Below are 25,606 nucleotides of genomic sequence, written 5' to 3'. Positions count from 1 at the left end.
TATGGAAAGGGCCATGGACTTTTTTCTGGTTTTAGGTTCCATAGACTTCAATGGATCAAAAATGGGCATTGAAAAAGCAAAATGCACCTTGAGCCTAGGTTCACACTGCTGCGAATTCAAAATCGCGGTAAAATGCGCAATTTTACCGCGATTTTGCGGCTGCAATTTTGCCGCGATTTCGGCCGCAATTTAATGTAAATCGCGGCCCGAAATCGCAAAAAGTAGTACAGGAACTACTTTTTGAAATCGCAGATGCGGCGTCGCACTGATTAGGACAGTGCCATTGCCGACAATTGCCGCCGATTTGAGATGCGATTTGACATGTCAAATCGCATCTCAAATCGTTCCAAATCGTACCCAGTGTGAACCAGGGCTTAATATGCAAACTGTATCCTGCATAGGTGTGAACCAGGCCTAAAACATGATTAAACACAGTCTGTTAAGGGCATTTTTACAATAAATTCAAGCTAAAGTTAATTCTAATTTGTCTGCAACCTATATTTCATAAAAATAATTTTTATAACTTCCTGTACCACTTCCCTTTCTCTCCTCTACATGGACGTAAATTTCAGCATCTTGACCTGTTGTATTATATGTGTAAATATTGGAGAAATATTGCTTGACATAATACATATATTTTAAATTTGTATTAGGAACAATAGTACTTTTTATACTATTTAGCTGTATTATTTAAACTAATGTAACAGTATTCAACAAATTGTATGTATGATTAATATATGAAAACCATTTTACAAAAATGTACAAGAAAAAAAAAACCTACCGATCATATGTTCTCTAGAGGCAATAAGTATCTTGTAGAAGCAATGTTCTCATTATCCCAGCATGTCATTTTGGGGTGTGCTTGTTTGCCGTGTTCTTTTTCTGTCTATAAAGAGAACCATTCATTTTTAGTTAAGTAACTCTCATTTTCTTTAAACAAAAAGAGACAAAGAAGAAAAAACATGCTTTGTAATAGTGCATGGTTTAAGTAATTCAGTTAAACAAAAGGCAATAGAAAAAAAGAGAAAAAAAAAAAGTTGTTGGTTGAAACTGTATACAGTACTATTATTTCACTATAGGCATAAAGGTTTATTTCACCTTTTAAAGAGAATGTATAGTCTTTTCAATGTTTTTCGCTGTAAAGAAGATGACCTTGTTTAAACAAATTCTTGTTTCTACTTAATCTATACTTGTAATGTTATCTGAATATGTATATGTATATGTATATATATATATATATATATATATATATATATATATATATATATATATATATATATATATATATGCTGTATTAATACTGTATATATGTATATATACAGCACTACAGAGGAGAAGACATTGCCTTTTATTCTTCTCTCCCTCTATCGATCTACTGAAACACTAATGTTATGCTGCAGCATTCTCCTCCAGCCAGCAGGAGGAGTGCTAAAGCCATGCAAGCCCATACACTTCTATGCAGAGCTCTGAGAATCCTGGGAGTTGTGGTTTGCGATAGCAGCCACATGGGACAAAAGACTCCTTACACTACAGATCCCAATGGGCACTGTGCAGAAGAAAGAATGAAGAGATGATTTTTATTAAACTGCTTGGGAAAGTTCCTCTGTCTGAGCTGCCAGCATGAGACCATATCAACAGAGACCTGAGCCTGAGATTGGGAGTGAGGACAGCTGGGGATAGTGCAGCACTGCCCACATGAGAGCACCTGCACTGCTGCAGCAGAGAGACTGGAGGGTTAACTCATCCACTACTTCTCACTCTTGATTACTGGGTGCTTTTGGGGTGAGAGGGAGGGGTCCCTCTTCTACAGTAAGAGGCCACCACAGCATCCCATACGGCACTCTATACTGCACTTATTCCAATCTTAGACTGCACTTATACCAACCCTACACCACATTATACCAAACCTTTAGGGGAAATCTGAACCATATCTACCTTGCACCTGTGCTGAGACTATACCATACCTATACTGCATGTAGGTTAACTGGCACTGTTGTTAAGTGCACTAATGCTTCTAAAGGGCCCCAACAATGGCCCGGCAGAGGACCATCCCAAAGGACTGGCCCTCCTGTATTAATTATTCTGTAAGACCCTTTCTTCCCCTGCATTCTTCGCTACCATCCTCCCTTTCTTTTGCAAAGTGCATACCCAGTCCGGAAGAATAATTCTGCCTGGTGTGCTAGAGGGGCTGAGGTGTTTTTGGAAGAGGTTAAGGTAAAAATCACACTAATCAGCGGCTCCTATGAGGGTGGATCTACATACATAGCCAGGACAAGGTCATCTAGAGCGAAAATTCCAAACTGTGCCCCCCCCCCCCCAAGATGTATGGGCAATATGTGTCAGCAAAAATGCCCAGGCGAAAACAATAAGCACTAATCTGTGACAAGCATACCCCCCCCCCCCCACCCTCCTCCAGAGACAAATTATTATTATAGAGGATTTAAACCCCTCACATTTTTGAAAATATTTTTTTATATCTTTTCATGAGACAACACTGAAGAAATTACACTTTGCTACAATGTAAAGTAGTGAGTGTACAGCTTGTATAACAGTGTAAATTTGCTGTCCCCTCAAAATAACTCAACACACATCCATGAATGTCTAAACTGCTGGCAACAAAAGTAAATACATCCCTAAGTGAAAATGTCCAAATTGGACCAAAGTGTCAATATTTTGTGTGGCCACCATTATTTTCCAGCACTGCCTTAACCCTTTTGGGCATAGATTTCCCCAGAGCTTCATAGGTTGCCACTGGAGTCCACTTCCACTCCTCCATAATGACATCACGGAGCTGGTGGATGTTAGAGCCCTTGTGCTCCTCCACCTTCTGTTTGAGGATGCCCAATAGGGTTTAGGTCAGGAGACATGCTTGACCATCCCTCACCTTTACCTTCAGCTTCCTTAGTAAGGCAGTGGTCATCTTGTTTGGGGTCGTTATAATGTTGGAATACTGCCCTGCGGCCCAGTCTCTGAAGGGAGGGGATCATGCTCTGCTGCAGTATGTCACAGTACATGTTGGCATTCATGGTTCCCTCAATGAACTGTAGCTCCCCAGTGCTGGCAGCACTCATGCAGCCCCAAACCATGACACTCCCACCACCATGCTTGACTGTAGGCAAGACACACTTGTCTTTGTACTCCTCACCTGGTTGTCCCCACACGTTTGACACCATCTGAACCAAATAAGTTTATCTTGGTCTCATCAGACCACAGGACATGGATCCAGCAATCCATGTTCTTAGTCTGCTTGTCTTCAGCAAACTGTTTGCAGGCTTTCTTGTGCATCATCTTTAGAAGAGTATTCCTTCTGGGACGACAGCCATGCAGACCAATTTGATGCAGTGTGTGGCATATGGTCTGAGCACTGACAAGCTGACCCCCCACCCCTTCAACCTCTGCACATACCTGCTCCCCATTCACATATGAGACTTTGTAACACTAACAAGACACATGACACCAGGAAGAGGAAAATGGCTAATTGGGCCAGGTTTGGACATTTTCACTTAGTGGTATACTCACTTTTGTTGCTAGTGGTTTAGACACTAATGGCTGTTTGGTGAGTTATTTTAAGGTGACAGCAAATTTACACTGTTATACAAGCTCTACACTCACGACTTTACATTGTAGCAAAGTGTAATTTCTTCAGTGTTGTCACATGAAAAGATATAATAAAATATTTACAAAAATGTGAGGGGTGTACTCACTTTTATGAGATACTGTATGTCTTTGTATAGCTGTTGTATTAGTTCTAGCCTATAGACGTCCCAATTAAGTTACCAGCATTTCAATAAGGCAAGTATATAGCAGGAGATATAATTACTGTACTACTCAGGAGTGTGTACTCGGGTGGCCTGCTTGCAGCAGACTGTAAGGACAAGAGGATCAGACGGTATGGGGCTTGTATTTAATGGCAACTTCTGCCTGCGGATTATGAGGCAAAATGGAATGGACCAGTAAGGTTCTGGGTTAATAGCATCATGCTATATTTATTACCTGCTGAGCACTACGTGATAAATATACCACACTGGCAATCATCTAACAATCCTGCTCAAGGTCTTCTATGTGTCAAAACATATTTCTTTGCACTGGCCATTTTATCTGGCGTTTAGATTTTTGTGTGTTTTATCTATTACCATCCTGCACTGATTCATGTTCTTTTTGGTAGACAATCCATTTTATCATGTTTTAGACAATCTGCACGATGCTCTTTTTGGAGAAAACATGAATATTTAATTTTTCGTATGTGTGTTGTGTAGTTTTGTCTTCAGAAATCGCTTGATTTGGTGCATTAACTCTTTTAACTGCAGGTTATTGAACAGAGTTCCTGGAATTCTACAATCTGATTTACAGCAGTCTCTTAGCTGCATATAATGAAGAACCTGTAAGGCAAGAACCTGTAGGATGCACATCATGACGCCACTGGCAGCCCACATGCAATGAACCTGCGGAGTAAGACTAATAGCATTATCGTGTCGGTACGGTTTGAGCTGTAGCAGAGCTTCTCACTATTAATATCCCTTTTCGGTGATCTTTGCAGGTCCGCACTGCTACTGGACTGCAGAGCATCACACCACTCTCTTTCTCCAAGATCACATCTGACATGAGATAGAAAGCAAGAGGCGGCTATGCGTAGGTCCCAGCTGAGAATCAGCAGAGCATGATATTACTGTGCTAAGTGGGTTCTGTTAGAAATTTATGTTTTAACCCTCTCAGCCTTGAGACTCATGGATTTGTGCTGACAGGTAGAGCGTTTCTTTAACCCATTATCTGTCACTGGGTACACAAGCCGGAATCTGTGCATTGACACAGATTAAACAAGCAGGAGCTGAAATCATTAAAATGCTGCTGCTCTAGGGACCAATCCCTGCTTAACTGTTGCCTAGACCCATTCCAATATCTGATGTCTTCTATAATTGTTTTATTTAAAGGGGTTGTAAAGGTACAATTTTTTTTTCCTAAATATCTTCCTTTACCTTAGTGCAGTCCTCCTTCACTTACCTCGTCCTTTGATTTTGCATTTAAATGTCCTTATTTCTTCTGAGAAATCCTCACTTCCTGTTCTTCTGTCTGTAACTCCACACAGTAATGCAAGGCTTTCTCCCTGGTGTGGAGTGTCGTGCTCGCCCCCTCCCTTGGACTACAGGAGAGTCAGGACGCTCTCTACGTTGCAGATAGAGAAAGGATCTGTGTGTTAGTGGGCGTCCTGACTCTCCTGTAGTCTAAGGGAGGGGGCGAGCACGACATTCCACACCAGGAAGAAAGCCTTGCATTACTGTGTGGAGTTACGGACAGAAGAACAGGAAGTGAGGTTTTCTCAGAAGAAATAAGGACATTTAAAAGCAAAATCGAAGGATGATGATGAAGGATGAGGGAGGACTGCACTAAGGTAAAGGAAGCGATTTAGGGAAAAAAATTGTACCTTTACAACCCCTTTAACAGAGGAGCGTAGTACCTTTCACTTAGATTTCTCCAGCAGATCGGCTCTGTAATTCTTACAGCTTCCTAAAATCTTCCTACTTTATTTTCTATTGAAAAAACAGAAAAAGACTCTATAACCTAGTTTTAGACTTGAGAGTATTTGTTAAAAGTGTAAGAATAGGTCTTGTACTTAATACAATTGGAGATTGTCAATGGTGATGGGGGCGGACCTTTCTTCTTTTGTAATAGAAAGAAGGAACCGCCGCAATGACTAAGCATTGGTTATCAATGTGAAACTAGTTAGCTCTATTACCCCACTGTTTGCTGTTTTTTTCTTGCTTTTGTAGTATTTTTTTATTAGAATAAAAGGCACCACCTTTTTACCTTTTATTGGAGTGCGGCTGTCCAAAATGTATTTTCTCCCATTTATGTTTCTTTTGTAATACTTAAATTTTGGGTTATGTATGATTTTATCTATGATTTAAGCACTGTGGGGGGTATAGGGTTTCTGGACTGGAATACATAAACCTTACCCTTCCACTTACAGTCTGTTAAAAAAAATTGTTTCCCCCAGAAATATATAGAAATCATTTTTGTATCTCAACAGGAAGTGAGGTTTTCTCAGAAGAAATAAGGACATTTAAAAGCAAAATCGAAGGATGAGGATGAAGGACGAGGGAGGACTGCACTATGGTAAAGGAAGCTATTTAGGGAAAAAAATGGTACCTTTACAACCCCTTTAACAGAGGAGCGTAGTACCTTTCACTTAGATTTCTCCAGCAGATCGGCTCTGTAATTCTTACACCTTCCTAAAATCTTTCTACTTTATTTTCTATTGAAAAAACAGAAAAAGACTCTATAACCTAGTTTTAGACTTGAGAGTATTTGTTAAAAGTGTAAGAATAGGTCTTGTACTCAATACAATTGGAGATTGTCAATGGTGATGAGAGCGGGACCTTTCTTCTTTTGTAATACTTTTAATAATAATTTTGGGTTATGTATGATTTTATCTATGATTTAAGCACTGTGGGGGTATAGGGTTTCTGGACTGGAATACATAAACCTTACCCTTCCACTTACAGTCTGTTAAAAAAAATCTTGTTTCCCCCAGAAATATATAGAAATAATTTTTGTATCTCATCCTATGATATTATATTATATTTTATAAGGAAAAAGGGTACACTGTGCTACCTAAACACATTGTGATGGATTAGGCTAAAATCCCTATTTTCAAATTAGGCTAATTCTTTTTATGATTAGAATCACTGAAATGTTTCTCTTTCCTATATTCCTTACGCTGTTCATTTGTTTTATACGCATTATGCATATGTATGTATGGGAATGATCAATACTGCTTATTTTCCTTGATAAGATTTGTCAGATATGTTTTTTTAAGTATATTTCAACTTGGATGGATATACAAAAGGGATAAAAGAAAAGTTCAGTTTCCATTTTCTCCTTCTGCTTCTCATCTTGTGTGCTCCGGCCCATCCCCCCTTCCTGTTTTCAGCCCACCAAAGGGATTTGGTGTCTCGTGAAAAGCAGAACTGTTTTCCAAATAAGGACTTCCATTTCTTGCTCTTTGCTTCTGGACTTTGGAATGTGTGTGCCATGGGCTACAGACGTCACAAGCGGGAGGGTAATAAGGGGCTGGGATGTATTTGTGATTCTGTGGTTTTAATAAAAGAGCCAGCAGGCTCCAGGCCTCCCTCTGTTGGGCTGAGAAGCTGAGAGAGGTGAGATGTGAATCTTTTTGTCTGGTCCACATATTTCACCTTACTAATTTGAATCAAACGGCAGAATGGGTTTCCTCCCTGAGAAATTGTGTCAGGAATTTAATTAATCCACAACAACATAAACCAATAAAAGAAGAAAATATGCGGCAGCTCCAAAATATGAGACCACACATATATTATAAACCAAAGTACTAAAGAGAAGCCGCGCAAAATAAAGTTGAATAGATATGTGAAAAATTGTGATTAAACATATAATGATAAAAATTTACATAAATGATATGTAAAAAATCCAATACAACCATGTGCAAATCAAAAACACAAAAATGTGTGTAATACCAATATGTGTTATATACATTTTTTTTATATAAACCACATTTTTTAAATCAAAAAAGAGAGTCCAACACAATTAAAATAAGGTGGATCAATCCAATAATTAATGGAGTGCAGTATACAAAGAAGGGAAGCTGTGGGTATAAGGAGAAAGAGTGACATCAATCTTGCAACAAAACCATGCATGCACCACCACCGTACAGATTACTCACTTACCAGAGGCAAGCTGTAACAAGCCCATAAATATGGTCCCACTCCTGGTGTGTAATACTCTCCAACACCATAGAGAGGCACACAGATGAACTCGATATGTTGGCAGTCACAGAAATCAACACAAAGTACCCAAAATTAGAAAGGCACTCACATTGTGTATAACGCTTCTCTTATAACCTCACTATTAGACTAAGGTAGGGATGGTCCCGCTGTTCGAATCGACCGTAAGTTCGACTTGAGCATCAGGTGTTATATTTTATCCCATTATATTTTTCTTTCAATAAATAAAAGTTATTTTTTGTACTTTTCCTATTACAACCATGAGTACTTTGTGCTTATATATTATCTGACTAAAGTGAGCACACCCCTCACATTTTTGTAAATATTTTATTATATTTTTTCATGTGACAACGCTGAAGAAATTACACTTTGCTACAATGTAAAGTGGTTAGTGTACAGCTTGTATAACAGTGTGAATTTGCTGTCCCCTCAAAATTGCTCAACACACAGCCATTAATGTCTAAACTGCTGGCAAAAAAAGTAAGTACACCTCTAAGTGAAAAGGTTCAAATTGAGCCCAATTGGTAATTTTCCTTTCCCAGTGTCATGTGACTCGTTATTTGTACAAGGTCTCAGGTGTGAATGGGGAGCCGGTGTGTTAAATTTGGTGTTATCGCATTCACTCTCTCATACTGGTCACTGGATATTTCAACATGGCACCTCATGGCAAATAACTCTCTGAGGATCTGAAAAAAAGAATTGTTGCTCTACATAAAGATGGTCTAGGCTATAAGAAGATTGACAAGATCATGAAACTGACCTGCAGCACAGTGGCCAAGACCATACAGCAGTTTAACAGGACAGGTTCCACTCAGAACAGGCCTTACCATGGTCGACCAAAGAAGTTGAGTGCATGTGCTCAGCATCATATCCAGATGTTGCCTTTGGGAAATAGACGTATAAATGCTTCCAGCATTGCTGCAGAGGTTGAAGGGGTGGGGGGTCAGCCTGTCAGTGCTCAGACCATACGTCACACACTGCATCAAATTGGTCTGTGTGACTGTCATCCTAGAAGGAAGCCTCTTCTAAAGATGATGCACAAGAAAGCCTGTCAACAGTTTGCTGAAGACAAACAGACTAAGGACATGGATTAATGGAACATGTCTATTGTGGTCTGGTGAGATAAACTTATTTGGTTCAGATAATTAAGCATCTGTGGGGGCAACCAGGTGATGAGTACAAAGACAAGTGTGTCTTGCCTACAGTCAAGCATGGTGGTGGGAGTGTCATTGTCTGGGGCTGCACGAGTGCTGCTAGCACTGGGGAGCTACAGTTCATTGAGGGAACAATGAATGGCAACATGTACTGTGAGTTACTGAAGCAGAGCATGATCCCCTACTTTTGGAGACTGGGCCGCAGTGCAGTATTCTAACATGATAACTACCCCAAACACACCTCCAAGACCTCCACTGCCTTGCTAAAGAAGCTGAGGGTAAAGGTGATGGACTGGCCAAGCATGTCTCCAGACCTAAACCTATTGAGCATCTGTGGTGCATCCTCATATAGAAGGTGGAGGAGTGCAGAGTCTCTTAAATCCACCAGCTTCGTGATGTTGTCATGGAGGAGTGGAAGAGGACTCCAGTGGCAACCTGTGAAGCTCTGGTGAATTCCATGCCCAAGAGGGTTAAGGCAGTGCTGGAAAATAATGGCGGCCACACAACATATTGACAATTTGGGCTAAATTTGGACATTTTCACTTAGGGGTGTACTCAATTTTCTTGCCAGCGGTTTAGACATTAATGGCTGTGTGTTGATTTATTTTGAGTGGACAGCAAATTTACACTGTTATACAAGCTGTGCACTCACTACTTTACATTGTAGCAAAGTGTCATTTCTTCAGTGTTGTCACATGTACTCACTTTTCTGAGATAATGTATGCTGTTACTGTATGCAAATCTAAACTCTCTCGCTGTACAAGTTATATAATACCATGTACAATGTTATATTCTTTTCTACTTTTAATAAAGATTTGATTGTGAAAAAATCTAAAATAAATAATAATAATTAAGTGCAGCTCTTTAGCAATGTTTTCACCCAGGATTCACACAACTGTGAAGCCTCGTACACACGAAACACATAGTTTTGTTCGTCAAGTTCCTTTTTAGGCTGTCGGGGATCTCGGCGAGCCAAATTTCTCCATTCCCGTCGAGGAAAAAGAAGACATGCTCTCTTTTTGGCTCGACGAGATTCTCGACAGTTTCCTCGTCGAAAAGTGTACACATGACCGGTACGAGGCCTCACTCAAGATTCAGAATTGTTTTCATATTAAACGGGTTGTAAAGGTTCGTCTTTTATTTTCTAAATAGGTTCCTTAAAGCTAGTGCATTGTTGGTTCACTTACCTTTTCCTTAAATTTCCCTTCTAAATGTTTTTATTCTTTGTTTGAATTTCTCACTTCCTGTTCCTCCTCAGTAAGCTTTCCACCATCATCCAAGCGGTGGAAAGTCATTTAAAACAGCTTACTGAACAGCTTACAGAGGAGGAACAGGAAGTGAGAAATTCAGACAAAGAAAAAAAATATTTAGAAGGGAAATCAAAGGAAAAGGTAAGTGAACCAACAATGCACTAGCTTAAAGTAACCCATTTATCAAATAAAAAACAAACCTTTACAACCCCTTTAAATTCAATTAGAAACATTTGTGACCCTTGGATGAAAGATGTGTGAATCTTGGGTAAAAAACATTAATAAATAGACCCTTTAACATGAATGTTTTCTCTGGTTTGAAAACTTTATTTTAAAGGATGCCGGCTGTACTCTTGTTTATCATGGTATTTTCAAGACCTGCATGTACAAAATTTAAAGTGGTTTTTCCCCCCCCCCCCCTTTAAAAAAAAAAAAAAAAAACACTTTACCTATATTTTTTATAATCTTTTTCTGTGCCTCTGACCCTCAGTAGCTTTGCCATCACATTGCACATGCTCTACTTCTTCTTTTAGCAAGTAGGCCGTGTCTTCTCCCAGATTACTGTGGGTCAGAATCCTCCTAAATGCCCACATTCTAGGCAGAAATGCCTGCAGGGTGGATCAGATATCTTGACTGACAGTTCCACTCCACTCTGCATGACCTTGTTGAAGCGATGTCACCAAGACACGCAACATTTTGTGCCTAGCCCAGCTCCTGCCCCAGGCCATGCAGAGCTAAGAAGAAGAAAAAGAGTTACATGACCATATTTCTATCATTATTTTGTTAAGTTGAAGTTTAGATATGGTCGGTTTTACATTACTTCAGCTTGGACCAATGTACGTATGTATGTAAGTGCCAAAACCTGGTCAATCCCTGTAGAAGCTGGAAATTATTGTATTTGGCACTGTTACTACAGTGATCTCCAAGTGGAGAAGTGGGGGTTGACATCATGATTTTCAGCTTCCACAGGGACCCCACATCCTCTAGGCATTGAGCGGGCGTAATTTACTTTGAAAATTCGACATGATACTGAGCATGCACGTGCATGCGCCGTTCGAAAAAAGCGCCATTTACGTGGGGTCATGCTTAGTTCATAAAACACACCTCCCTGTTCCTCATTTGATTTAGGCGCGCTTATGCCGGCACATTTACGCTACGCCGCCGTAAATTATGGTGCAAATTGTTTCTGGATAAGGAAACTACGCTCTAAGTTACCGCAGCGTAGCGCATATGAGATGCGCTACGCCCGCCTAAATATACGCCCGTTTTTGTGGATCTGGCCCCAGATGTTGTGGAACTACTTTTCCCATGATGCTTGAGAAGCGGAGGGGGGGGGGGGGGCTGCCGAAAATGACTTTTCACATTAAAGTTGAGAAGCGGGGGGGGGCTGCCGAAAGTGACATGTCGGAAATTTAATCTTACATTAAAGTGAGAAGCGGGGGGTGCTGACTTCTTAGTTACCTCTTCTCCCACCAGCGAGTTGAGAAGCAGGATGAGGGGCCGAAAATGACTTCCCACCAGGCGGGGCCTCTAGTAATTCGGGGGGCCCTCTGCAGCTTTGTGGGGCCCTAAGCGGCTTGCATAGTGAGCCTATAGGGCGTATCGGCCCAGACTACAATGCAGAGTTCTGGGGCATCATGGGAAATGTAGTTCCAAAACATCTGAGGTGCCAACGTTCGCCATCACTGGACTAGAGTTTATTAAGACTAGTATCCATTTTGTATCATGTTTAGAGCAGTACTCTATTGCCGCGTACACACCATCACTTTATGTGATGAAAAAAAATGACGTTTTTAAAAACGTCACTTTAATTGACTGTGTGTGGGGGAAAACGTTGTTTTATGTCTTGTAAAAAACGACCAAAAAAAATTGAAGCATGCTTCAATTTTATGTGTCGTTTTTCAAAAGTGCACTTTTTACTTCACAGAAATTGACCGTGTGTAGCAAAAAACGTCGTTTTCTAAGACGTTTTTTCATCCACGCATGCCCAGAAGCTACTTATGAAGCAAGCTTCAATGGTAAAACGTGGTGGAACGTAACCTCACTTTGCAAGATCATTGTGAGAAAACGATGGTGTGTAGGCAACTTCGTCTTTGAAAATTGAAGTTTCAAAAACGTCATTTTTTACTTCACAGAAAGTGTCGTTTTTTTTCATCACATAAAGTGATGGTGTGTACGCGGCATAAGGCCTGATTCGCACCTATGCATTTTTAATGCTTTTTGCATTTTGCAGATTTGCACTACAGAATGTGTTCCATAGGAAACCATGTTAAATGGACTGTAGTGCAAATCTACAAAATGCAAAAAGCACCAATAATGCATAGATATGAATCCAGCCTAAAGGTTCATCTTTCTCAGTTTACAGCTGTTTTAATCACTTAAGGACCGCCGCACGACGATATACGTCGACAGAATGGCACGGCTGGGCACAAGGGTCCCCTTTAGGAAGCCCAGCCATGGGTCGCGAGCGTGCCGCCGGCGGCACGCTCGTGACCCGGTCCGAAGGTCCATGACCGCGCCCGCGGGACCCTTGGATCCGATCGCCGCCGGTGTCTCGCAATCTGGTCACAGGAGCTAAAGAATGGGGAGAGGTAAGTGTAAACACACCTTCCCCCGTTCTTCTCTGTGGCAGTGTCACTGATCGTCTGTTCCCTGTTATAGGGAACAACGATCAGTGATGTCACACCTCCACCTGCGCCCCCCTACAGTAAGAAACACACATGAGGTCACATTTAACCCCTACAGTGCCCCCCAGTGGTTAACCCCATCACTGCCATTGTCATTTTCACAGTATCAGTGCATTTTTATAGCACTTTTCACTGTAAAAATGACAATGGTCCTAAAAATGTGTCAAAAGTGTCTGATATGTCCGCCATAATGTCGCAGTCATGAAAAAAATCTCTGATCACCGCCATTACTAGTAAAAAAAAAAAATATTAATAAAAATGCCATAAAACTATCCCCTATTTTTTAAACACTATAACTTTTGCGCAAACCAATCAATAAATGCTTATTGCGATTTTTTTTGCAAAAATATATAGAAGAATACGTACCGGCCTAAACTGAGGGAAAAAAAATTTTTTATATATTTTTTGGGGATATTTATTATAGCAAAAAATAAAAAATATTGTTTTTTTTTTTGAAATTGTTGCTCTATTTTTGTTTCGAGCGCAAAAAATAAAAACAGAGGTGATCAAATATCACCAAAAGAAAGCTCTATTTGTGGGGGAAAAAAGGACGCCAATTTTGTTTGGGAGTCACGTTGTACGTTGCACGTTGCATGTGCAATTGTCAGTTAAAGCGACGCAGTGCCGAATCGCAAACAAAGGCCAGGTCCTTAACCTGCATTATGGTCTGGGTCTTAACCGGTTAAGCCCCACCTCTTGCTGCAAAAAGATCGACCATTTTTTTAAATGGCAGTGATAAAAGTGTTTTTTTGGGGGTTTAATTATACCATTGGTCCCTCTTACCTTGCCTTGACTCAGAGAGCCCTGGAAGTCCTACTTAATCAGATACAGACAGGGAATGAATAGCAGAGACTTTATTTTGCCTTGTACTGAAGAAAAGCCGCTTGTCTGTATGCAATTCTGGCGTGCAAAAAAAACAGGCACTGATGGGCATTGATGGGCAGCACTAATGGGCAGGCACTGATTGGCACTGAAAGGCAGCAGTGACTGGCATTACTAATTGCCACTCATTTGTGTCACTGATGGGCACTGATTGGTGTCATTGTTTAGCACTGATTGGAGTTACTGATGGGTACTGATTGGGGGTACTGATTGGGGGTACTGATGGGTACTGATTGGCAGCACTGGGGGGGCTTTACTGTAATCAGGGCACTGATGATCAGTGCCCTGATTACATGTCCGGGTGTTCCCTGCGAGGAGATGCCGCTGATCCGAACGTGTTTCGTAAAAGCACGGCCACGCCCCCTTTAAACCCAATAAAATAATGCTGCACTTGGAATTGCCTGGCGCTTCTCTTCCTTTTCTGTCCTTCTCTTTCCTCACAGTGATATGGTTCCCCAGCCCGCGCCTGAATCATTCTCACTCCCTCTGCAGCATTTATCTCAGACTCATATTTCCCTAGAACTAATTTTTACCTTTTTACATGCTTTTTATCATTGTTCTTTTGACAAACTATTATACTTATTCATACCTCCAATATTTTCTTAACTACCAGACTTTTTTTTTCAAATCTCTAATTATGACACACTTGGCTGACTACAAGAACAGCTGCTGTAAAAAGCAAAATACCTTTTTACTGAATATTTTCTCACAGTCAGTGAAACATCTGAATGTCTTTAAATGTCTAGGAACAAGGCACAATTCTTGACCAATGTTACCTGGTTAATATTTGCCATTCTTAATTGGGGTCCATAATATTACACAAAGTGTTTCCATACACTGTACAAAGACAACGCTAGCATAGATTTTATGGCTTTAAAAAGATGCAAAAACAACAACTAAGGGGCAGATCCACGTACATCGGCGCATATTTCCGCTGGGCGTAGAGTATCTAAGATACACTACGCCGCCGTAACTTACTTTTTTTTTCCAATCCTCAAAGAATGTGCGCCGTAAGTTACGGGGGCGTAGTGTATCTTTGGCGGCGTAAGGGCGCGCAATTCAAATCGATGTGATGAGGGCGTGTTTTATGTAAATACGTCGTGACCCGACGTAAACAACGTTTTTTTTTTTACCGGCGCATGCGCCGTCCGTGGGGGTATCCCAGTGCGCATGCTCGAAATTAAAGCGGAACAAGCCAATGCTTACGACGTTGATGTCATTCTACGCAAATCCCTATTCACGAACGACTTACGCAAACTACGTAAAAAATAAAAATTTTGACGCGGGAACGAAGGGCCATACTTAACATTGAGTACGCCTCATATAGCAGGGGTAACTTTACGCCGGAAAAAGCCGAACACAAACAACGTAAAAAAATGCTCCGGCCGGACGTACGTTCGTGGATCGCCGTATCTAGCTAATTTGCATACTCGACGCGGAATTCGACTGAAACGCCACTACTAAGACGTACGCCTGTCGGATCGATCCCTCATTCCATCGTATCTTGTTTTGTGGATACAAAACAAAGATACGACGCAGGAACTTTGAAATTACGCGGCGTATCAATAGATACGCCGGCGTAATTCGTTTGTGGATCTGCCCCTAAATGTTTATGTCTCACTATGATCCAAAAACATTTGGGAAACTCTAGGGCACTACCCTGAAATTAAATGTCATGCAACGACAAGCCAGCAATAAATTATAGCCTTCCAACCAGCAATTATGTGGCGGATATCCGATGATGCTGACTTTCATCAGTCTTGCATACACACTATCAGACTAAATTTCGACCGTGCCAAAACGCAGTGACGTAAAACACTACGACGAGCCTAAAAAAATTAAGTTCAATGCTTCCGAGCATGCGTCGACTTGATTCTGAGCATGCCAGGATTTTTCTCCAATGGAGTTCCACACAGACGATCGGAATTTCCTAACGTTTTTTTATCCATAGGAAAAATGTAAAACATTTTTTTACACCGATGAAAAAAAGACCGATGGGGCCCACACACGATTGGTTTGTCCGATGAAAGGGTCTTTTTTCATCGGACAAACCGATCGTGTGTACACGGCTTTACAGTTCTCTTGGTGCTTCAGCCCAAAGTGGGGTAATTTGAGCTTGTGTGGGGTTGATGTCATTCTATTAAGAAAAAGAGGTGAACAAATTGCTTGGGGGAAGTCAGACTGAAGCTACTTCATCTATTCACTTCAATCTATGTAGTCACTACTCACTATCACAATGGCTGGCACAAACAGGGGTAAAGAATGAGTTGAGATAGAAGAAATTATGGTGGTAATAAAAGCACAAACACGTATATGATGAAAAAAAAGATGGGCTGCAAACACATGGCTTGTATCAAGGGCACCACTCTAAAAAAATATTGCAAAATATTACAATGAAGGGAAGGGGACTTCTATTCAGAGCTCTAAACATGATACTTCCAAAATGCACCATAAATACCGTATTTATCTGGGTATAGCGCGCACCGGCGTATAGCGAGCACCCCAAGTCTAGAAAGGAAATTTCAGGAGAAAAAATGTATTGCTTACAGTTTGAATGCCCCTCGTCGGTGTCTTGCCCGGCGTCCATCGGCGGCCTTGTCCGGTCCGGCGTCCGTCTGCGGCCTTGGTGGTGTCCTCCCGCTTCTCCCGTCTCTGAGCGCCGCCGAGCTCAGTACACTCCGGTACACTCGGCTAGGCTCGGCCACGCTCAGCTCCTCTCGCATAAAGGCTAGGGCGTGACCCCGAGCGGAGCCGAGCATGGCCGAGCCTAGCCGAGTGTACCCGAGTGTACTGCGCTCGGTATATGTTGGCGGCGGCGCTCAGAGACAGCGCGGATCGGCGTATAACGCGCACCCATGATTTTCCCCTGATTTTAAGGGGAAAAAAGTGTGCGTTATACGCCGATAAATACGGTAATTTATTGCTGGAGATACCAAGTACACCATCTACCTACCACCCTTCCCATCCACCCTTACAACACTGAGAGACACACATAGGAGTGATTTACTAAAGGCAAGTAGACTGTGCACTTTGCATGTGGAATTGCTCCAGTCCACAGCTTAGAAAACGAGGAGAAGCTCTGCTGACTTGCATTATACAATCATGTGTAAACAAACAAAATTTTTTTTTGTTTCTTGTTGGGTTATTTTGCAAAGTGAAGCTTTACTTACTCATTTACTAAGCCAGGAGCTCAAATTCTTCGTCTATTTGTCTTTAGTAAATCAACCCCATAGCCTAATGTATGCGAATGCTCTCTCACAGCATATGCACTTGAAGACGAGGTAATAATTAAAGGGGTTGTAAAGGTTTGTGTTTTTTCACTTTAATGCATCCTATGGCTCACGCTGCTGTCAATCAAATCCAATGGTGCGGGCGCCGGGGGGTGGGGCGGGGCCAAGTCATAAACTCACCGTCTATGGACGCCGAGTGTATGACTCAGGAGCGTGCCCGCAAGGTAACCCCCTCGGGAGAGCGCTTCTCCAAGGGGATTTTCTAATGCAGGGAGGAGCCGCGAGAGCCGCCGAGGGACCCCAGAAGAGGATGTTTGGGGCCACTCTGTGCAAAACGAGCTGCACAGTGGAGGCAAGTATGACATATTTGTTATTTTAAAAAAATAAAAAAGGAACCTTTAGTATCACTTTAAAGTGGTTGTAAACCCTTTTTTTGTGACTTCTACCTATAGGTAAGCCTAGAATTAAGCCTCTAACACACAACCGGTTTTCCTGCCAGGAGAGCTTTTGGTCGGGAATCCCAGCCGTGTGTATGCTTCCTCGCAGTTTTCCCGACAGGAAAACTACCGGGAATCCCGGCGGGAAAATAGAGAACCAGCTCTCTATTTTTCCGCCGGGATCCCCGGAGGTTTTAAACCCGGTAGTTTTCCTATGGGGAAACACTGCGAGGGAGCATACACACGGCTGGGATTCCCAGCCAAAGCTCTCCCAGCAGATTTCCAGACGGGAAACCTGGCCGTGTGTACATGGGGAAACTTACCGAGCAGGTTCTCGGTTATCCCGTCAGCTTTATACCGCCGGGAATCCCGGTCATGTGTACAGGGCTTAAGGCTTACCTATAGGTAGTGGAAATATCTCCTAAACGTGCGCCGTTTAGGATACATTTCACTTGTAGTCCGCCGATAATGTAAACAGCGCATGCGCTGGGAAGAAACGAAACTCCATGCCGTTTCTTCCCTAGCCTGTGCCGTTAATGGCGGCTCCCCTGCGCAGGCTCCGACAAATCACAGAGCCGGAGCCTGTGGCCCAGAAGGAAGAGGGGCCAGAAGATGGACGCAGCCTTCACAGGGGAAATCGCTGGATTATTTTGCAGGTAAGTGTCACATAATGGGCTAGTGTGCGATGCATACTAGTCCATTATGCTTTTAATTTGCAGGCTTTGCAGGGAGCAAAGAGGAAGTAAAACCCATCAGGGTTTACTTCATGTTTAAATCTCAACAGCAAATAAAATCCGCAGGACATAAAGAACATGGCCCACATTTGTATGATTGTCCAATCACGATGTGTGAAACAATTACAACAAACCTAGAAGTGTTACTAAACCCAGGACCCTGCATTCAGTATATCTGATTCTCCACAGTACACAGAACATGGAAATGCAATTATTTTAAGAAATATAAATTGCTAAATACCTTTTCTCATCACCAGTATAGTCTTGTGACTTCTATGAGCGTCTGGTTAAAGCTTGTAGGAGGAGTTTTCATTCTACACTGACTGTCCTATCAGGATGCAGGACTGATCGCATGCATCCTCCCAAGAAAAAACTCTCTAGCAATACACACCAAATTGAGCATGTGTAGCCTGTCCCCGACTCTCTGTACTATCAGAAAATATATTGGTGACAGTGGAAGGAGGAAAGGATCAGAGAGGACAGGATCAAACAGCCTTTTTACACAATGCAGAGGATTAACCCCTTAGGTTCCACAGTGAGCATAACACGCATGCTATGCTGCATATACAGTGATTATAACATGCATGCTATGCTGCATATACAGTGAGTATAACACGCATGCTATGCTGCATATACAAACTGATTTTACTGTTGTGGGTTTAGTAAAACTTTAATTGGGCCGGTTCAGTAGATGTAGAAATCCATCTTCAAAAGTCAACTTCAGTTCCTAGCTCTGATTTTGTTAAAATTTGATATAGCATATATAATTGCAAGCCATTTTGTAATTTAGGGTTATTAAAATGACCTTTTTATTTCAATCTTCAGATGCTGTAATTTAATAAAATTATCCAAAAAAATAAAATTGTTGCCTTCTTGCAATATGGCAACCTGGAAGTGTTATGTACACTGTCAGTGTGCTGGATGCCTTCAGATATATAATTTCCCACTTGTGTGATTGGCACGTTGCTTTTATCACATGTCTGCTCTGAGAAACATTTTAGGCACCCCCGGCAATATGTTTCTATTTTTGTAAGATACAATCTAGGGCCCTTCCATTTCTGAAGTGATGCAGACAGATTTGTTGTTGCAGCCCTGAGATTGTACTAGGAGGGAGGTTTTAACGAAGGCTGACCTTCCTATCATAAATCAGTCAGATTCTTGCTACTGGAATTTGCAGTGTGTGTACCTGCTTAGTAGGTTAAGTGAACTTAAATGTTAATTGGAAATATTTAGTTTGACAACGCACTGTGCAACATAAAATGTCATTATTATTATTATTATTATTATTGCTATTTTGTTTTGTTTTAGAAAACTCTGTTTTCACCTTTTTTTTATCTGTTAGGCTGGGTTCACACTACGGTTTTCCCGTCCGTCAGCCGCATACGATTTATATGAAAAACCGTATGCGGCTGAAACGGACGGGAACGTATGGAACCGCACACATGTGCGTTTTCCATTGACATTAATGTTAAAGGAAAACGTATGCGTTTGCCATACTGTTTTAAAAACGACCGCAAAACCGTGGTTGAACACGGTTTTGCGTACGTTTAAAAAACGTTTTGCCAGCAAATCGTACGCACCCGGATGCATCTGAGTGCATACGATTTGCAATGCATTCTCTATCTATACGTTTTCCCGTCCGGGCCCGTACGTTTTCAATACTGAAATCGTATGCGGCTGACGGACGGGAAAACCGTAGTGTGAACCCAGCCTTAGCTGGATTCAGATAGCTTTTCATCAGTAGATACGCCAACGTAACTCTGAATCTACGCCGTCCTAAATTTAAGCGTATTCTGGAAACCAGATACGCTTAAATTAGGCTATGATACGAGCGGCGTAAGTCTCCTACGCCGTCGTATCTTAGGGTGCAATATTTACGCTGGCCGCTAGGTGGCGCTAACGTTGAGTTTGGCGTAGAATATGCAAATGACTAGATACACCGATTCAGAAACATACGTGTGCCCGGCGCATTTTTTTTACGTCGTTTACGTATGGCTTTTTCCAGCGTAAAGTTAATCGAACAAATAGCTGGCCTAGTCAATGTTAAGTATGTCGTTCCCGCGTCGAAATTTAAAATGTTTACGTCGTTTGCGTAAGTCGTCTGTGAATGGGGCTGGACGTAATTTACGTTCACGTCGAAACCAATACGTCCTTGCGGCGTACTTTGGAGCAATGCACACTGGGATATGTACACGGACAGGGCATGCGCCGTTCGTAAAAAACGTCAATCACATCGGGCCCTAGCGTGTCATGATCCTACAGGGTAAAAATTACCGCACCAGCCAAGCAGATACTGTCTGGAAAAAGCGCCCAGAGGCGATTCAGTTTGCATGCGTTGCGCTATACAAGTCATTCATTCATTCATTCAATCATTTACATAAAACATGCCCCCCTCATCCTCATTTGAATTAGGCGCGCTTACGCCGGCCCCATTTACGCTACGCCGCCGTAACTTAGGAGGCAAGTGCTTTGTGAATACAGCACTTGCCTCTTTGACTTACGGCGGCGTAGCGTAAATACGATACGCTACGCTGCCTCAAAGATACACACATCTACCTGAATCTAGCTATATGTTTGCATCCTAGTGCTGTTGATCTACTCCAGTCTCTCTGTAGTCGCTTCCTGTCTAAATGCACAAGCTCCAATGGCTGCTGCTTGTCATTACTCATAACAGGCTCCCTAATGGGGAGAACAGCAGAAGACACGTGCACAGTTGCTTATAGTCTCCATTGGAAGCAATTGCAAAAGGGTGACAACACAGGAGAACAATTGGGAGACAGGAACATGACGTTGTCACCCCATACCGGTTAGTGCCTAAACAATTATATTCATGGAAAGATCACCAGGAATTATTTTAAGGAAACCTACAAATGTAAAAAAAAAAAAATGACTTGAAGTTACACTATCACTTACATAGTTACAAAGTTACAAGGTAGGTGAGGTTGAAAAAAGACACAAGTCCATCAAGTCCAACCTATGTGTGTGTGATTATATGTCAGTATTACATTGTATATCCCTGTATGTTGTGATCGTTCAGGTGCTTATCTTATAGTTTTTTGAAACTATCGATGCCCCCCGCTGAGACCGCCTGTGGAAGGGAATTCCATATCCTTGCCACTCTTACAGTAAAGAACCCTCTACGTAGTTTAAGCTTAAACCTCTTTTCTTCTCATTTTAATGAGTGGCCACGTGTCTTGTTAAACTCCCTTCCGCGAAAAAGTTTTATCCCTACTGTGGGGTCACCAGTATGGTATTTGTTAATTGAAATCATATATCCTCTCAAAAGTGTCTTCTTCAGAGTGAATAAGTTCAGTGCTCGCAACCTTTCTGCATAACTAATATCCTCCAGACCCTTTATTAGCTTTGGTGCCCTTCTTTGTCCTCACCCTATTTCCAGTACATCCTTCCTGAGGACTGGTGCCCAGAACTGGACAGCATACTCCAGGTGCGGCCGGACCAGAGTCTTGTAGAATGGGAGAATTATCGCTTTATCCCTGGAGTTAATCCCTTTTTTAATGCATGCCAATATTCAGTTTGCTTTGTTAGCAGCAGCTTGGCATTGCATGCCATTGCTGAGCCTGTCATCTACTAGGACCCCTAGTATATCAGGACATGATATTTTAGTAATTGGGTTTACATCTACTTTAAATGGTACATTTTAAAAGTGGTCTATAGATATAACCAAAAACCCAACTAAGGAGGAAAAGGGAACAGAGGGATTTGGTTCAAAATGGGGCAGTTCATCCAAGTAAGGTCCCTTTCACACTACCGCGACTTCGCCGTAATTTCGCGACCACGATTTTTATGCAATTTTGCTGCAATTTCAGGGAGACTTGAGGTCTATGGACCTCAACTCACATCAAAGTTGGACCAAAGTAGTGCAGGGACTACTTTGAAGTCGGCACGACTTGAAGTCATACTGATATGAGTGGTAGTCATTGGAAATCATGGTAAACAACTTGTCATACGACTTTGCAGTCCCAAATCGTAGGACAAGTCATACAGGTGTGAAAGGGGCCTAAAGGACTGATTGGTATGTTACAGTTCCACAACATTGTATCTTATTAGGTTCTTTTTCAAATAGTCCATAAAAAACAGCTTGATATTGAATTTATTTATTTACAGAATTTTATGTTTTGTCTTAATACCTGAAAAATATTCCTTCCAGGTATAATGATGTTTCTAAAGCTGGACTGAGCCTTTAAGACTCTACAAAAAAGCCCCAAGCTGTCCAATGCCAGTCTAAAAGCCTAGATCTCTTCCATGTATAATGTGTAGGATGCCATGCCTTTTTTCAAGCTTGTTAAACAACTGATAAAACTCAAGGCATGTAATTACTGAGATTAGAACCCTAATTTTACTTTCCCACACGGACTCTTATCTCCTATTTGTCTGTTTACCCCAATTATACATATCACTAATTATAAGCTTGGATAAGCATGCCATAATCTACCTAGAGAATAATGAGAAAATCAGAACTGAAACAGCTATATTTAAACTTGGATGTGTTATAACATAAAAAAAAAGACATTTTATTGTATAAACTGAAAAATTAGAAGATGGATAGTGCCAATCTGGATAATGTTCACATATATGGTATGCTAGGTTGTTTGTTTGCTCCCATTTTGGAGACATAGGCCTAGATTCACGTAGGGCGGCTTTACGTTGTGCGGGCGTAGCTTATCTTATTTACGCTACGCCACCGCTACTTAGAGAGGCAAGTGCTGTATTTACAAAGCACTTGCGTCCTAAGTTACGGCGGCGTATCGTAAAACGGCCGGCGTAAGCGCGTGTAATTCAAAGTAGGCAGGTCGTGGGCGTGTTGTATTTAAATTAAGCGTGCATGCTCAGTATCACGTCGTATTTATGCCCAAAGATATGCTGGCTCAATGCCTGTGACGTGAAAGTAACCTACGCACAGCCCCATTCACGTACGACTTATGTAAACGACGTAAAAAGATACGCTTGTTCTGACGTCCATACCTTTCATGGGCTGCGTCACCTAGAGACCTGCTTTATCTTTACGCCGGCATATGTCTTACATAAACAGCGTAACTAATTGCGATGGGCATACGTACGTGCGTGAATCGGCGCATCTTGCTCATTTACATATTCAACGCGGAAATCAACGGAAGCGCCACCCAGCGGCCAGCGTAAATATGCACCCCAAGATACGACAGCGTAGGAGACTTACGCCACTCGTATCTTGGCCAAATCTATGCGTAACTGATTCTATGAATCAGGCGCATAGATACGACGGCGGTCATTCGGACTTACGACGGCATATCTGGAGATACGCCGTCGTAAGTCTTTGTGAATCTGGGCCAAAATCTTCATGGTAAAGCTATGTGAACAATGATGATCAAATAATGCGCAGCAATATATTTTTTAAGCCATAATTAGTGATGGACAAATGGGACTAGCTTTGACCCAACCGTGCACTGACAACTTTCTACATAGCCAACCTTGTCCGTGGCCTTAGGGCAAACCTGTACATTATTTTGTGGATAGTAATACAGTTTTGTGTGTAAGGGAAATTTTGCTGCCTTCCCACCTGCTGGAGTCAGTCACGTTAATGTTGCTACTCTTACAAAGATTTAACATTTTAATTAGAGGAACACTGTACTGTGTACCTAAAATGTACACAATCAGGATCCGTACACATAAAACCGATATACTTGCAGAGTATGGTGGAAGTTTTCCCTACTTCTAGTGGCTGGTTCTAGGTGTACTGACACAGGTGGGAAAATGTTCCTAATGCCCCATACACACGATTGGAAATTCCGACAGCAAAAGTCAGATGTGAGCTTTTGAACGGAAAATTTGATCGTGTGCACGTGGCATAAGCCTCTCTATCCTATCTCATTTTGGCTATGAAATCTGATCCCGTTAGTGTGATACTAAAACATCACATCCGCAGTAGTGTGATTTGTACAATTCCCATTTAAGACATTTTTGAACATAAGAAAATTATAAGGCTGGTCATACCCTGTAAGATTTCTCTTGTTTAGCCCCATGGGGTTGTTTGAACTAATTGAATATATGGTTAATTGTTTATCATTATATATACTGTATATATAAACTGATCAGCCAAAACATTAGGATCACTGAAAGGTCAAGTGAATAACATTGATTAACTCATTACAATAGCACCTGAAGGTCGTGGGATATATTAGGCAACAAATAAACATGTTGTCCATGAAGTTGATGTATTGGAAGAAGAACAATGGGCATCACAGTGTGTGTATGGGGCTGCACATCCACAGACCATTCAGGGTGTGCATGCTGACCCGTGTCCACAGTCGGAAGGGCCTACAATGCGCAAATCAGCATTAGAAATAGATCAATGAAAGAAGGTGGCCTGGTCTGATGAATCACACCTTCTTTTATATCATGTGGATGGCTGGGTGCATTTGAGATGGCACTAAAATGCAATATGGGAAGAAGGCAAGTTGACAGAGGCAGTGTAATGCTTTGCTGCAATGTTAAACCTTGGTCTTGCCTTTTAGTAGATGTTTTTTTTTAAACTTTGTTTATTTGTTTTCTGCAAATACAATCATCAAAAAGGCACTGTAACGGTTACATCTCTTGCATAGATTAACGCAGATTCAACATTGTCATAGCAGACATCAACTTTTTCCTCAGAGTAATTACCCCGGTTCCTCAACGGAGGAACCATAACAACAAGTGATCCAGGGTATTCACCGTGGACTGCACTGGGCCCCATATCGTATAACAGTACGTAGTAAACAGTAGAAATACCTATCAGTTGTAGTACATTCAAACTGACCACACTCACACACACACACCCAAACAACTGCCCTGACCATAAGCGCCCAACCACCCCCACACCCGGATCCGCTCGCACCCCAACCACCCCCCAGCCATCCAGCAACCACCAGAACAACCCTCCTCCCTCCTGCTTGTAGCCCATTATGATTGAGAGAGTGGGGTATCCTTCCAAAAGTAGTCCGCAATATCAAGCAAGGGCTGTCAGATCTTGGTAAACTTTTTGGGACAAGCCCTGCCCTTATATATGCATTTAAAGATGGGTATAACCTTAATCACCATACGATACAACATTTGAATATCAGGAGCAGATGTACTCTTCCAATGCAACAGAATCATTTTCCTAGCATAAATGAAAACTGTGCGGATCAGAGTTCGAGCATGAATTGTAGATATAAAGTCATTGAGCACTCCCAGCAATCCAACCTCTGGGGGGAGAAGAATGGGGAAGTGTAGGGTGTCCTTAAAAAAAGAAAACAAGTCCTTCCAATACGTTGATAAAGCTGGGCATGACCAAAACATATGTATATAATCGGCCTCAGTGGAGCCGCACCTAGGACAGGAAGCTATAGAAATTAGACCCATGCGGGTCAGCCTGGCAGGAGTATAATGTAACTGATGTATAAATTTAAATTGTAAATACCGATTGCTAGACCCGATATGATCAAGGAAGCAGACCTCCTAGG

The 25,606-nt window shown here is 41.7% G+C and overlaps 1 protein-coding gene across 1 annotated transcript in view; it reads right to left on the bottom strand.

Annotated features, from left to right (window-relative positions):
- Positions 1–25,606, bottom strand: part of ELFN2 (extracellular leucine rich repeat and fibronectin type III domain containing 2) — a 155,075-nt gene that overhangs the window by 23,829 nt on the left and 105,640 nt on the right. Inside the window, exon 2 of the mRNA XM_040359416.1 lies at positions 782–886. The gene's annotated coding sequence lies outside the window, so the exon portion shown is untranslated. The remainder of the gene's footprint in view (positions 1–781; positions 887–25,606) is intronic.

The sequence above is a fragment of the Rana temporaria genome, chromosome 7 (genome assembly GCF_905171775.1).
Source record: "Rana temporaria chromosome 7, aRanTem1.1, whole genome shotgun sequence".
In the NCBI taxonomy this organism is placed as follows: Eukaryota; Metazoa; Chordata; class Amphibia; order Anura; family Ranidae; genus Rana; species Rana temporaria.
Note: the sequence above shows the minus strand (reverse complement) of the source record. Positions and strands in the feature narration are given on the sequence as shown.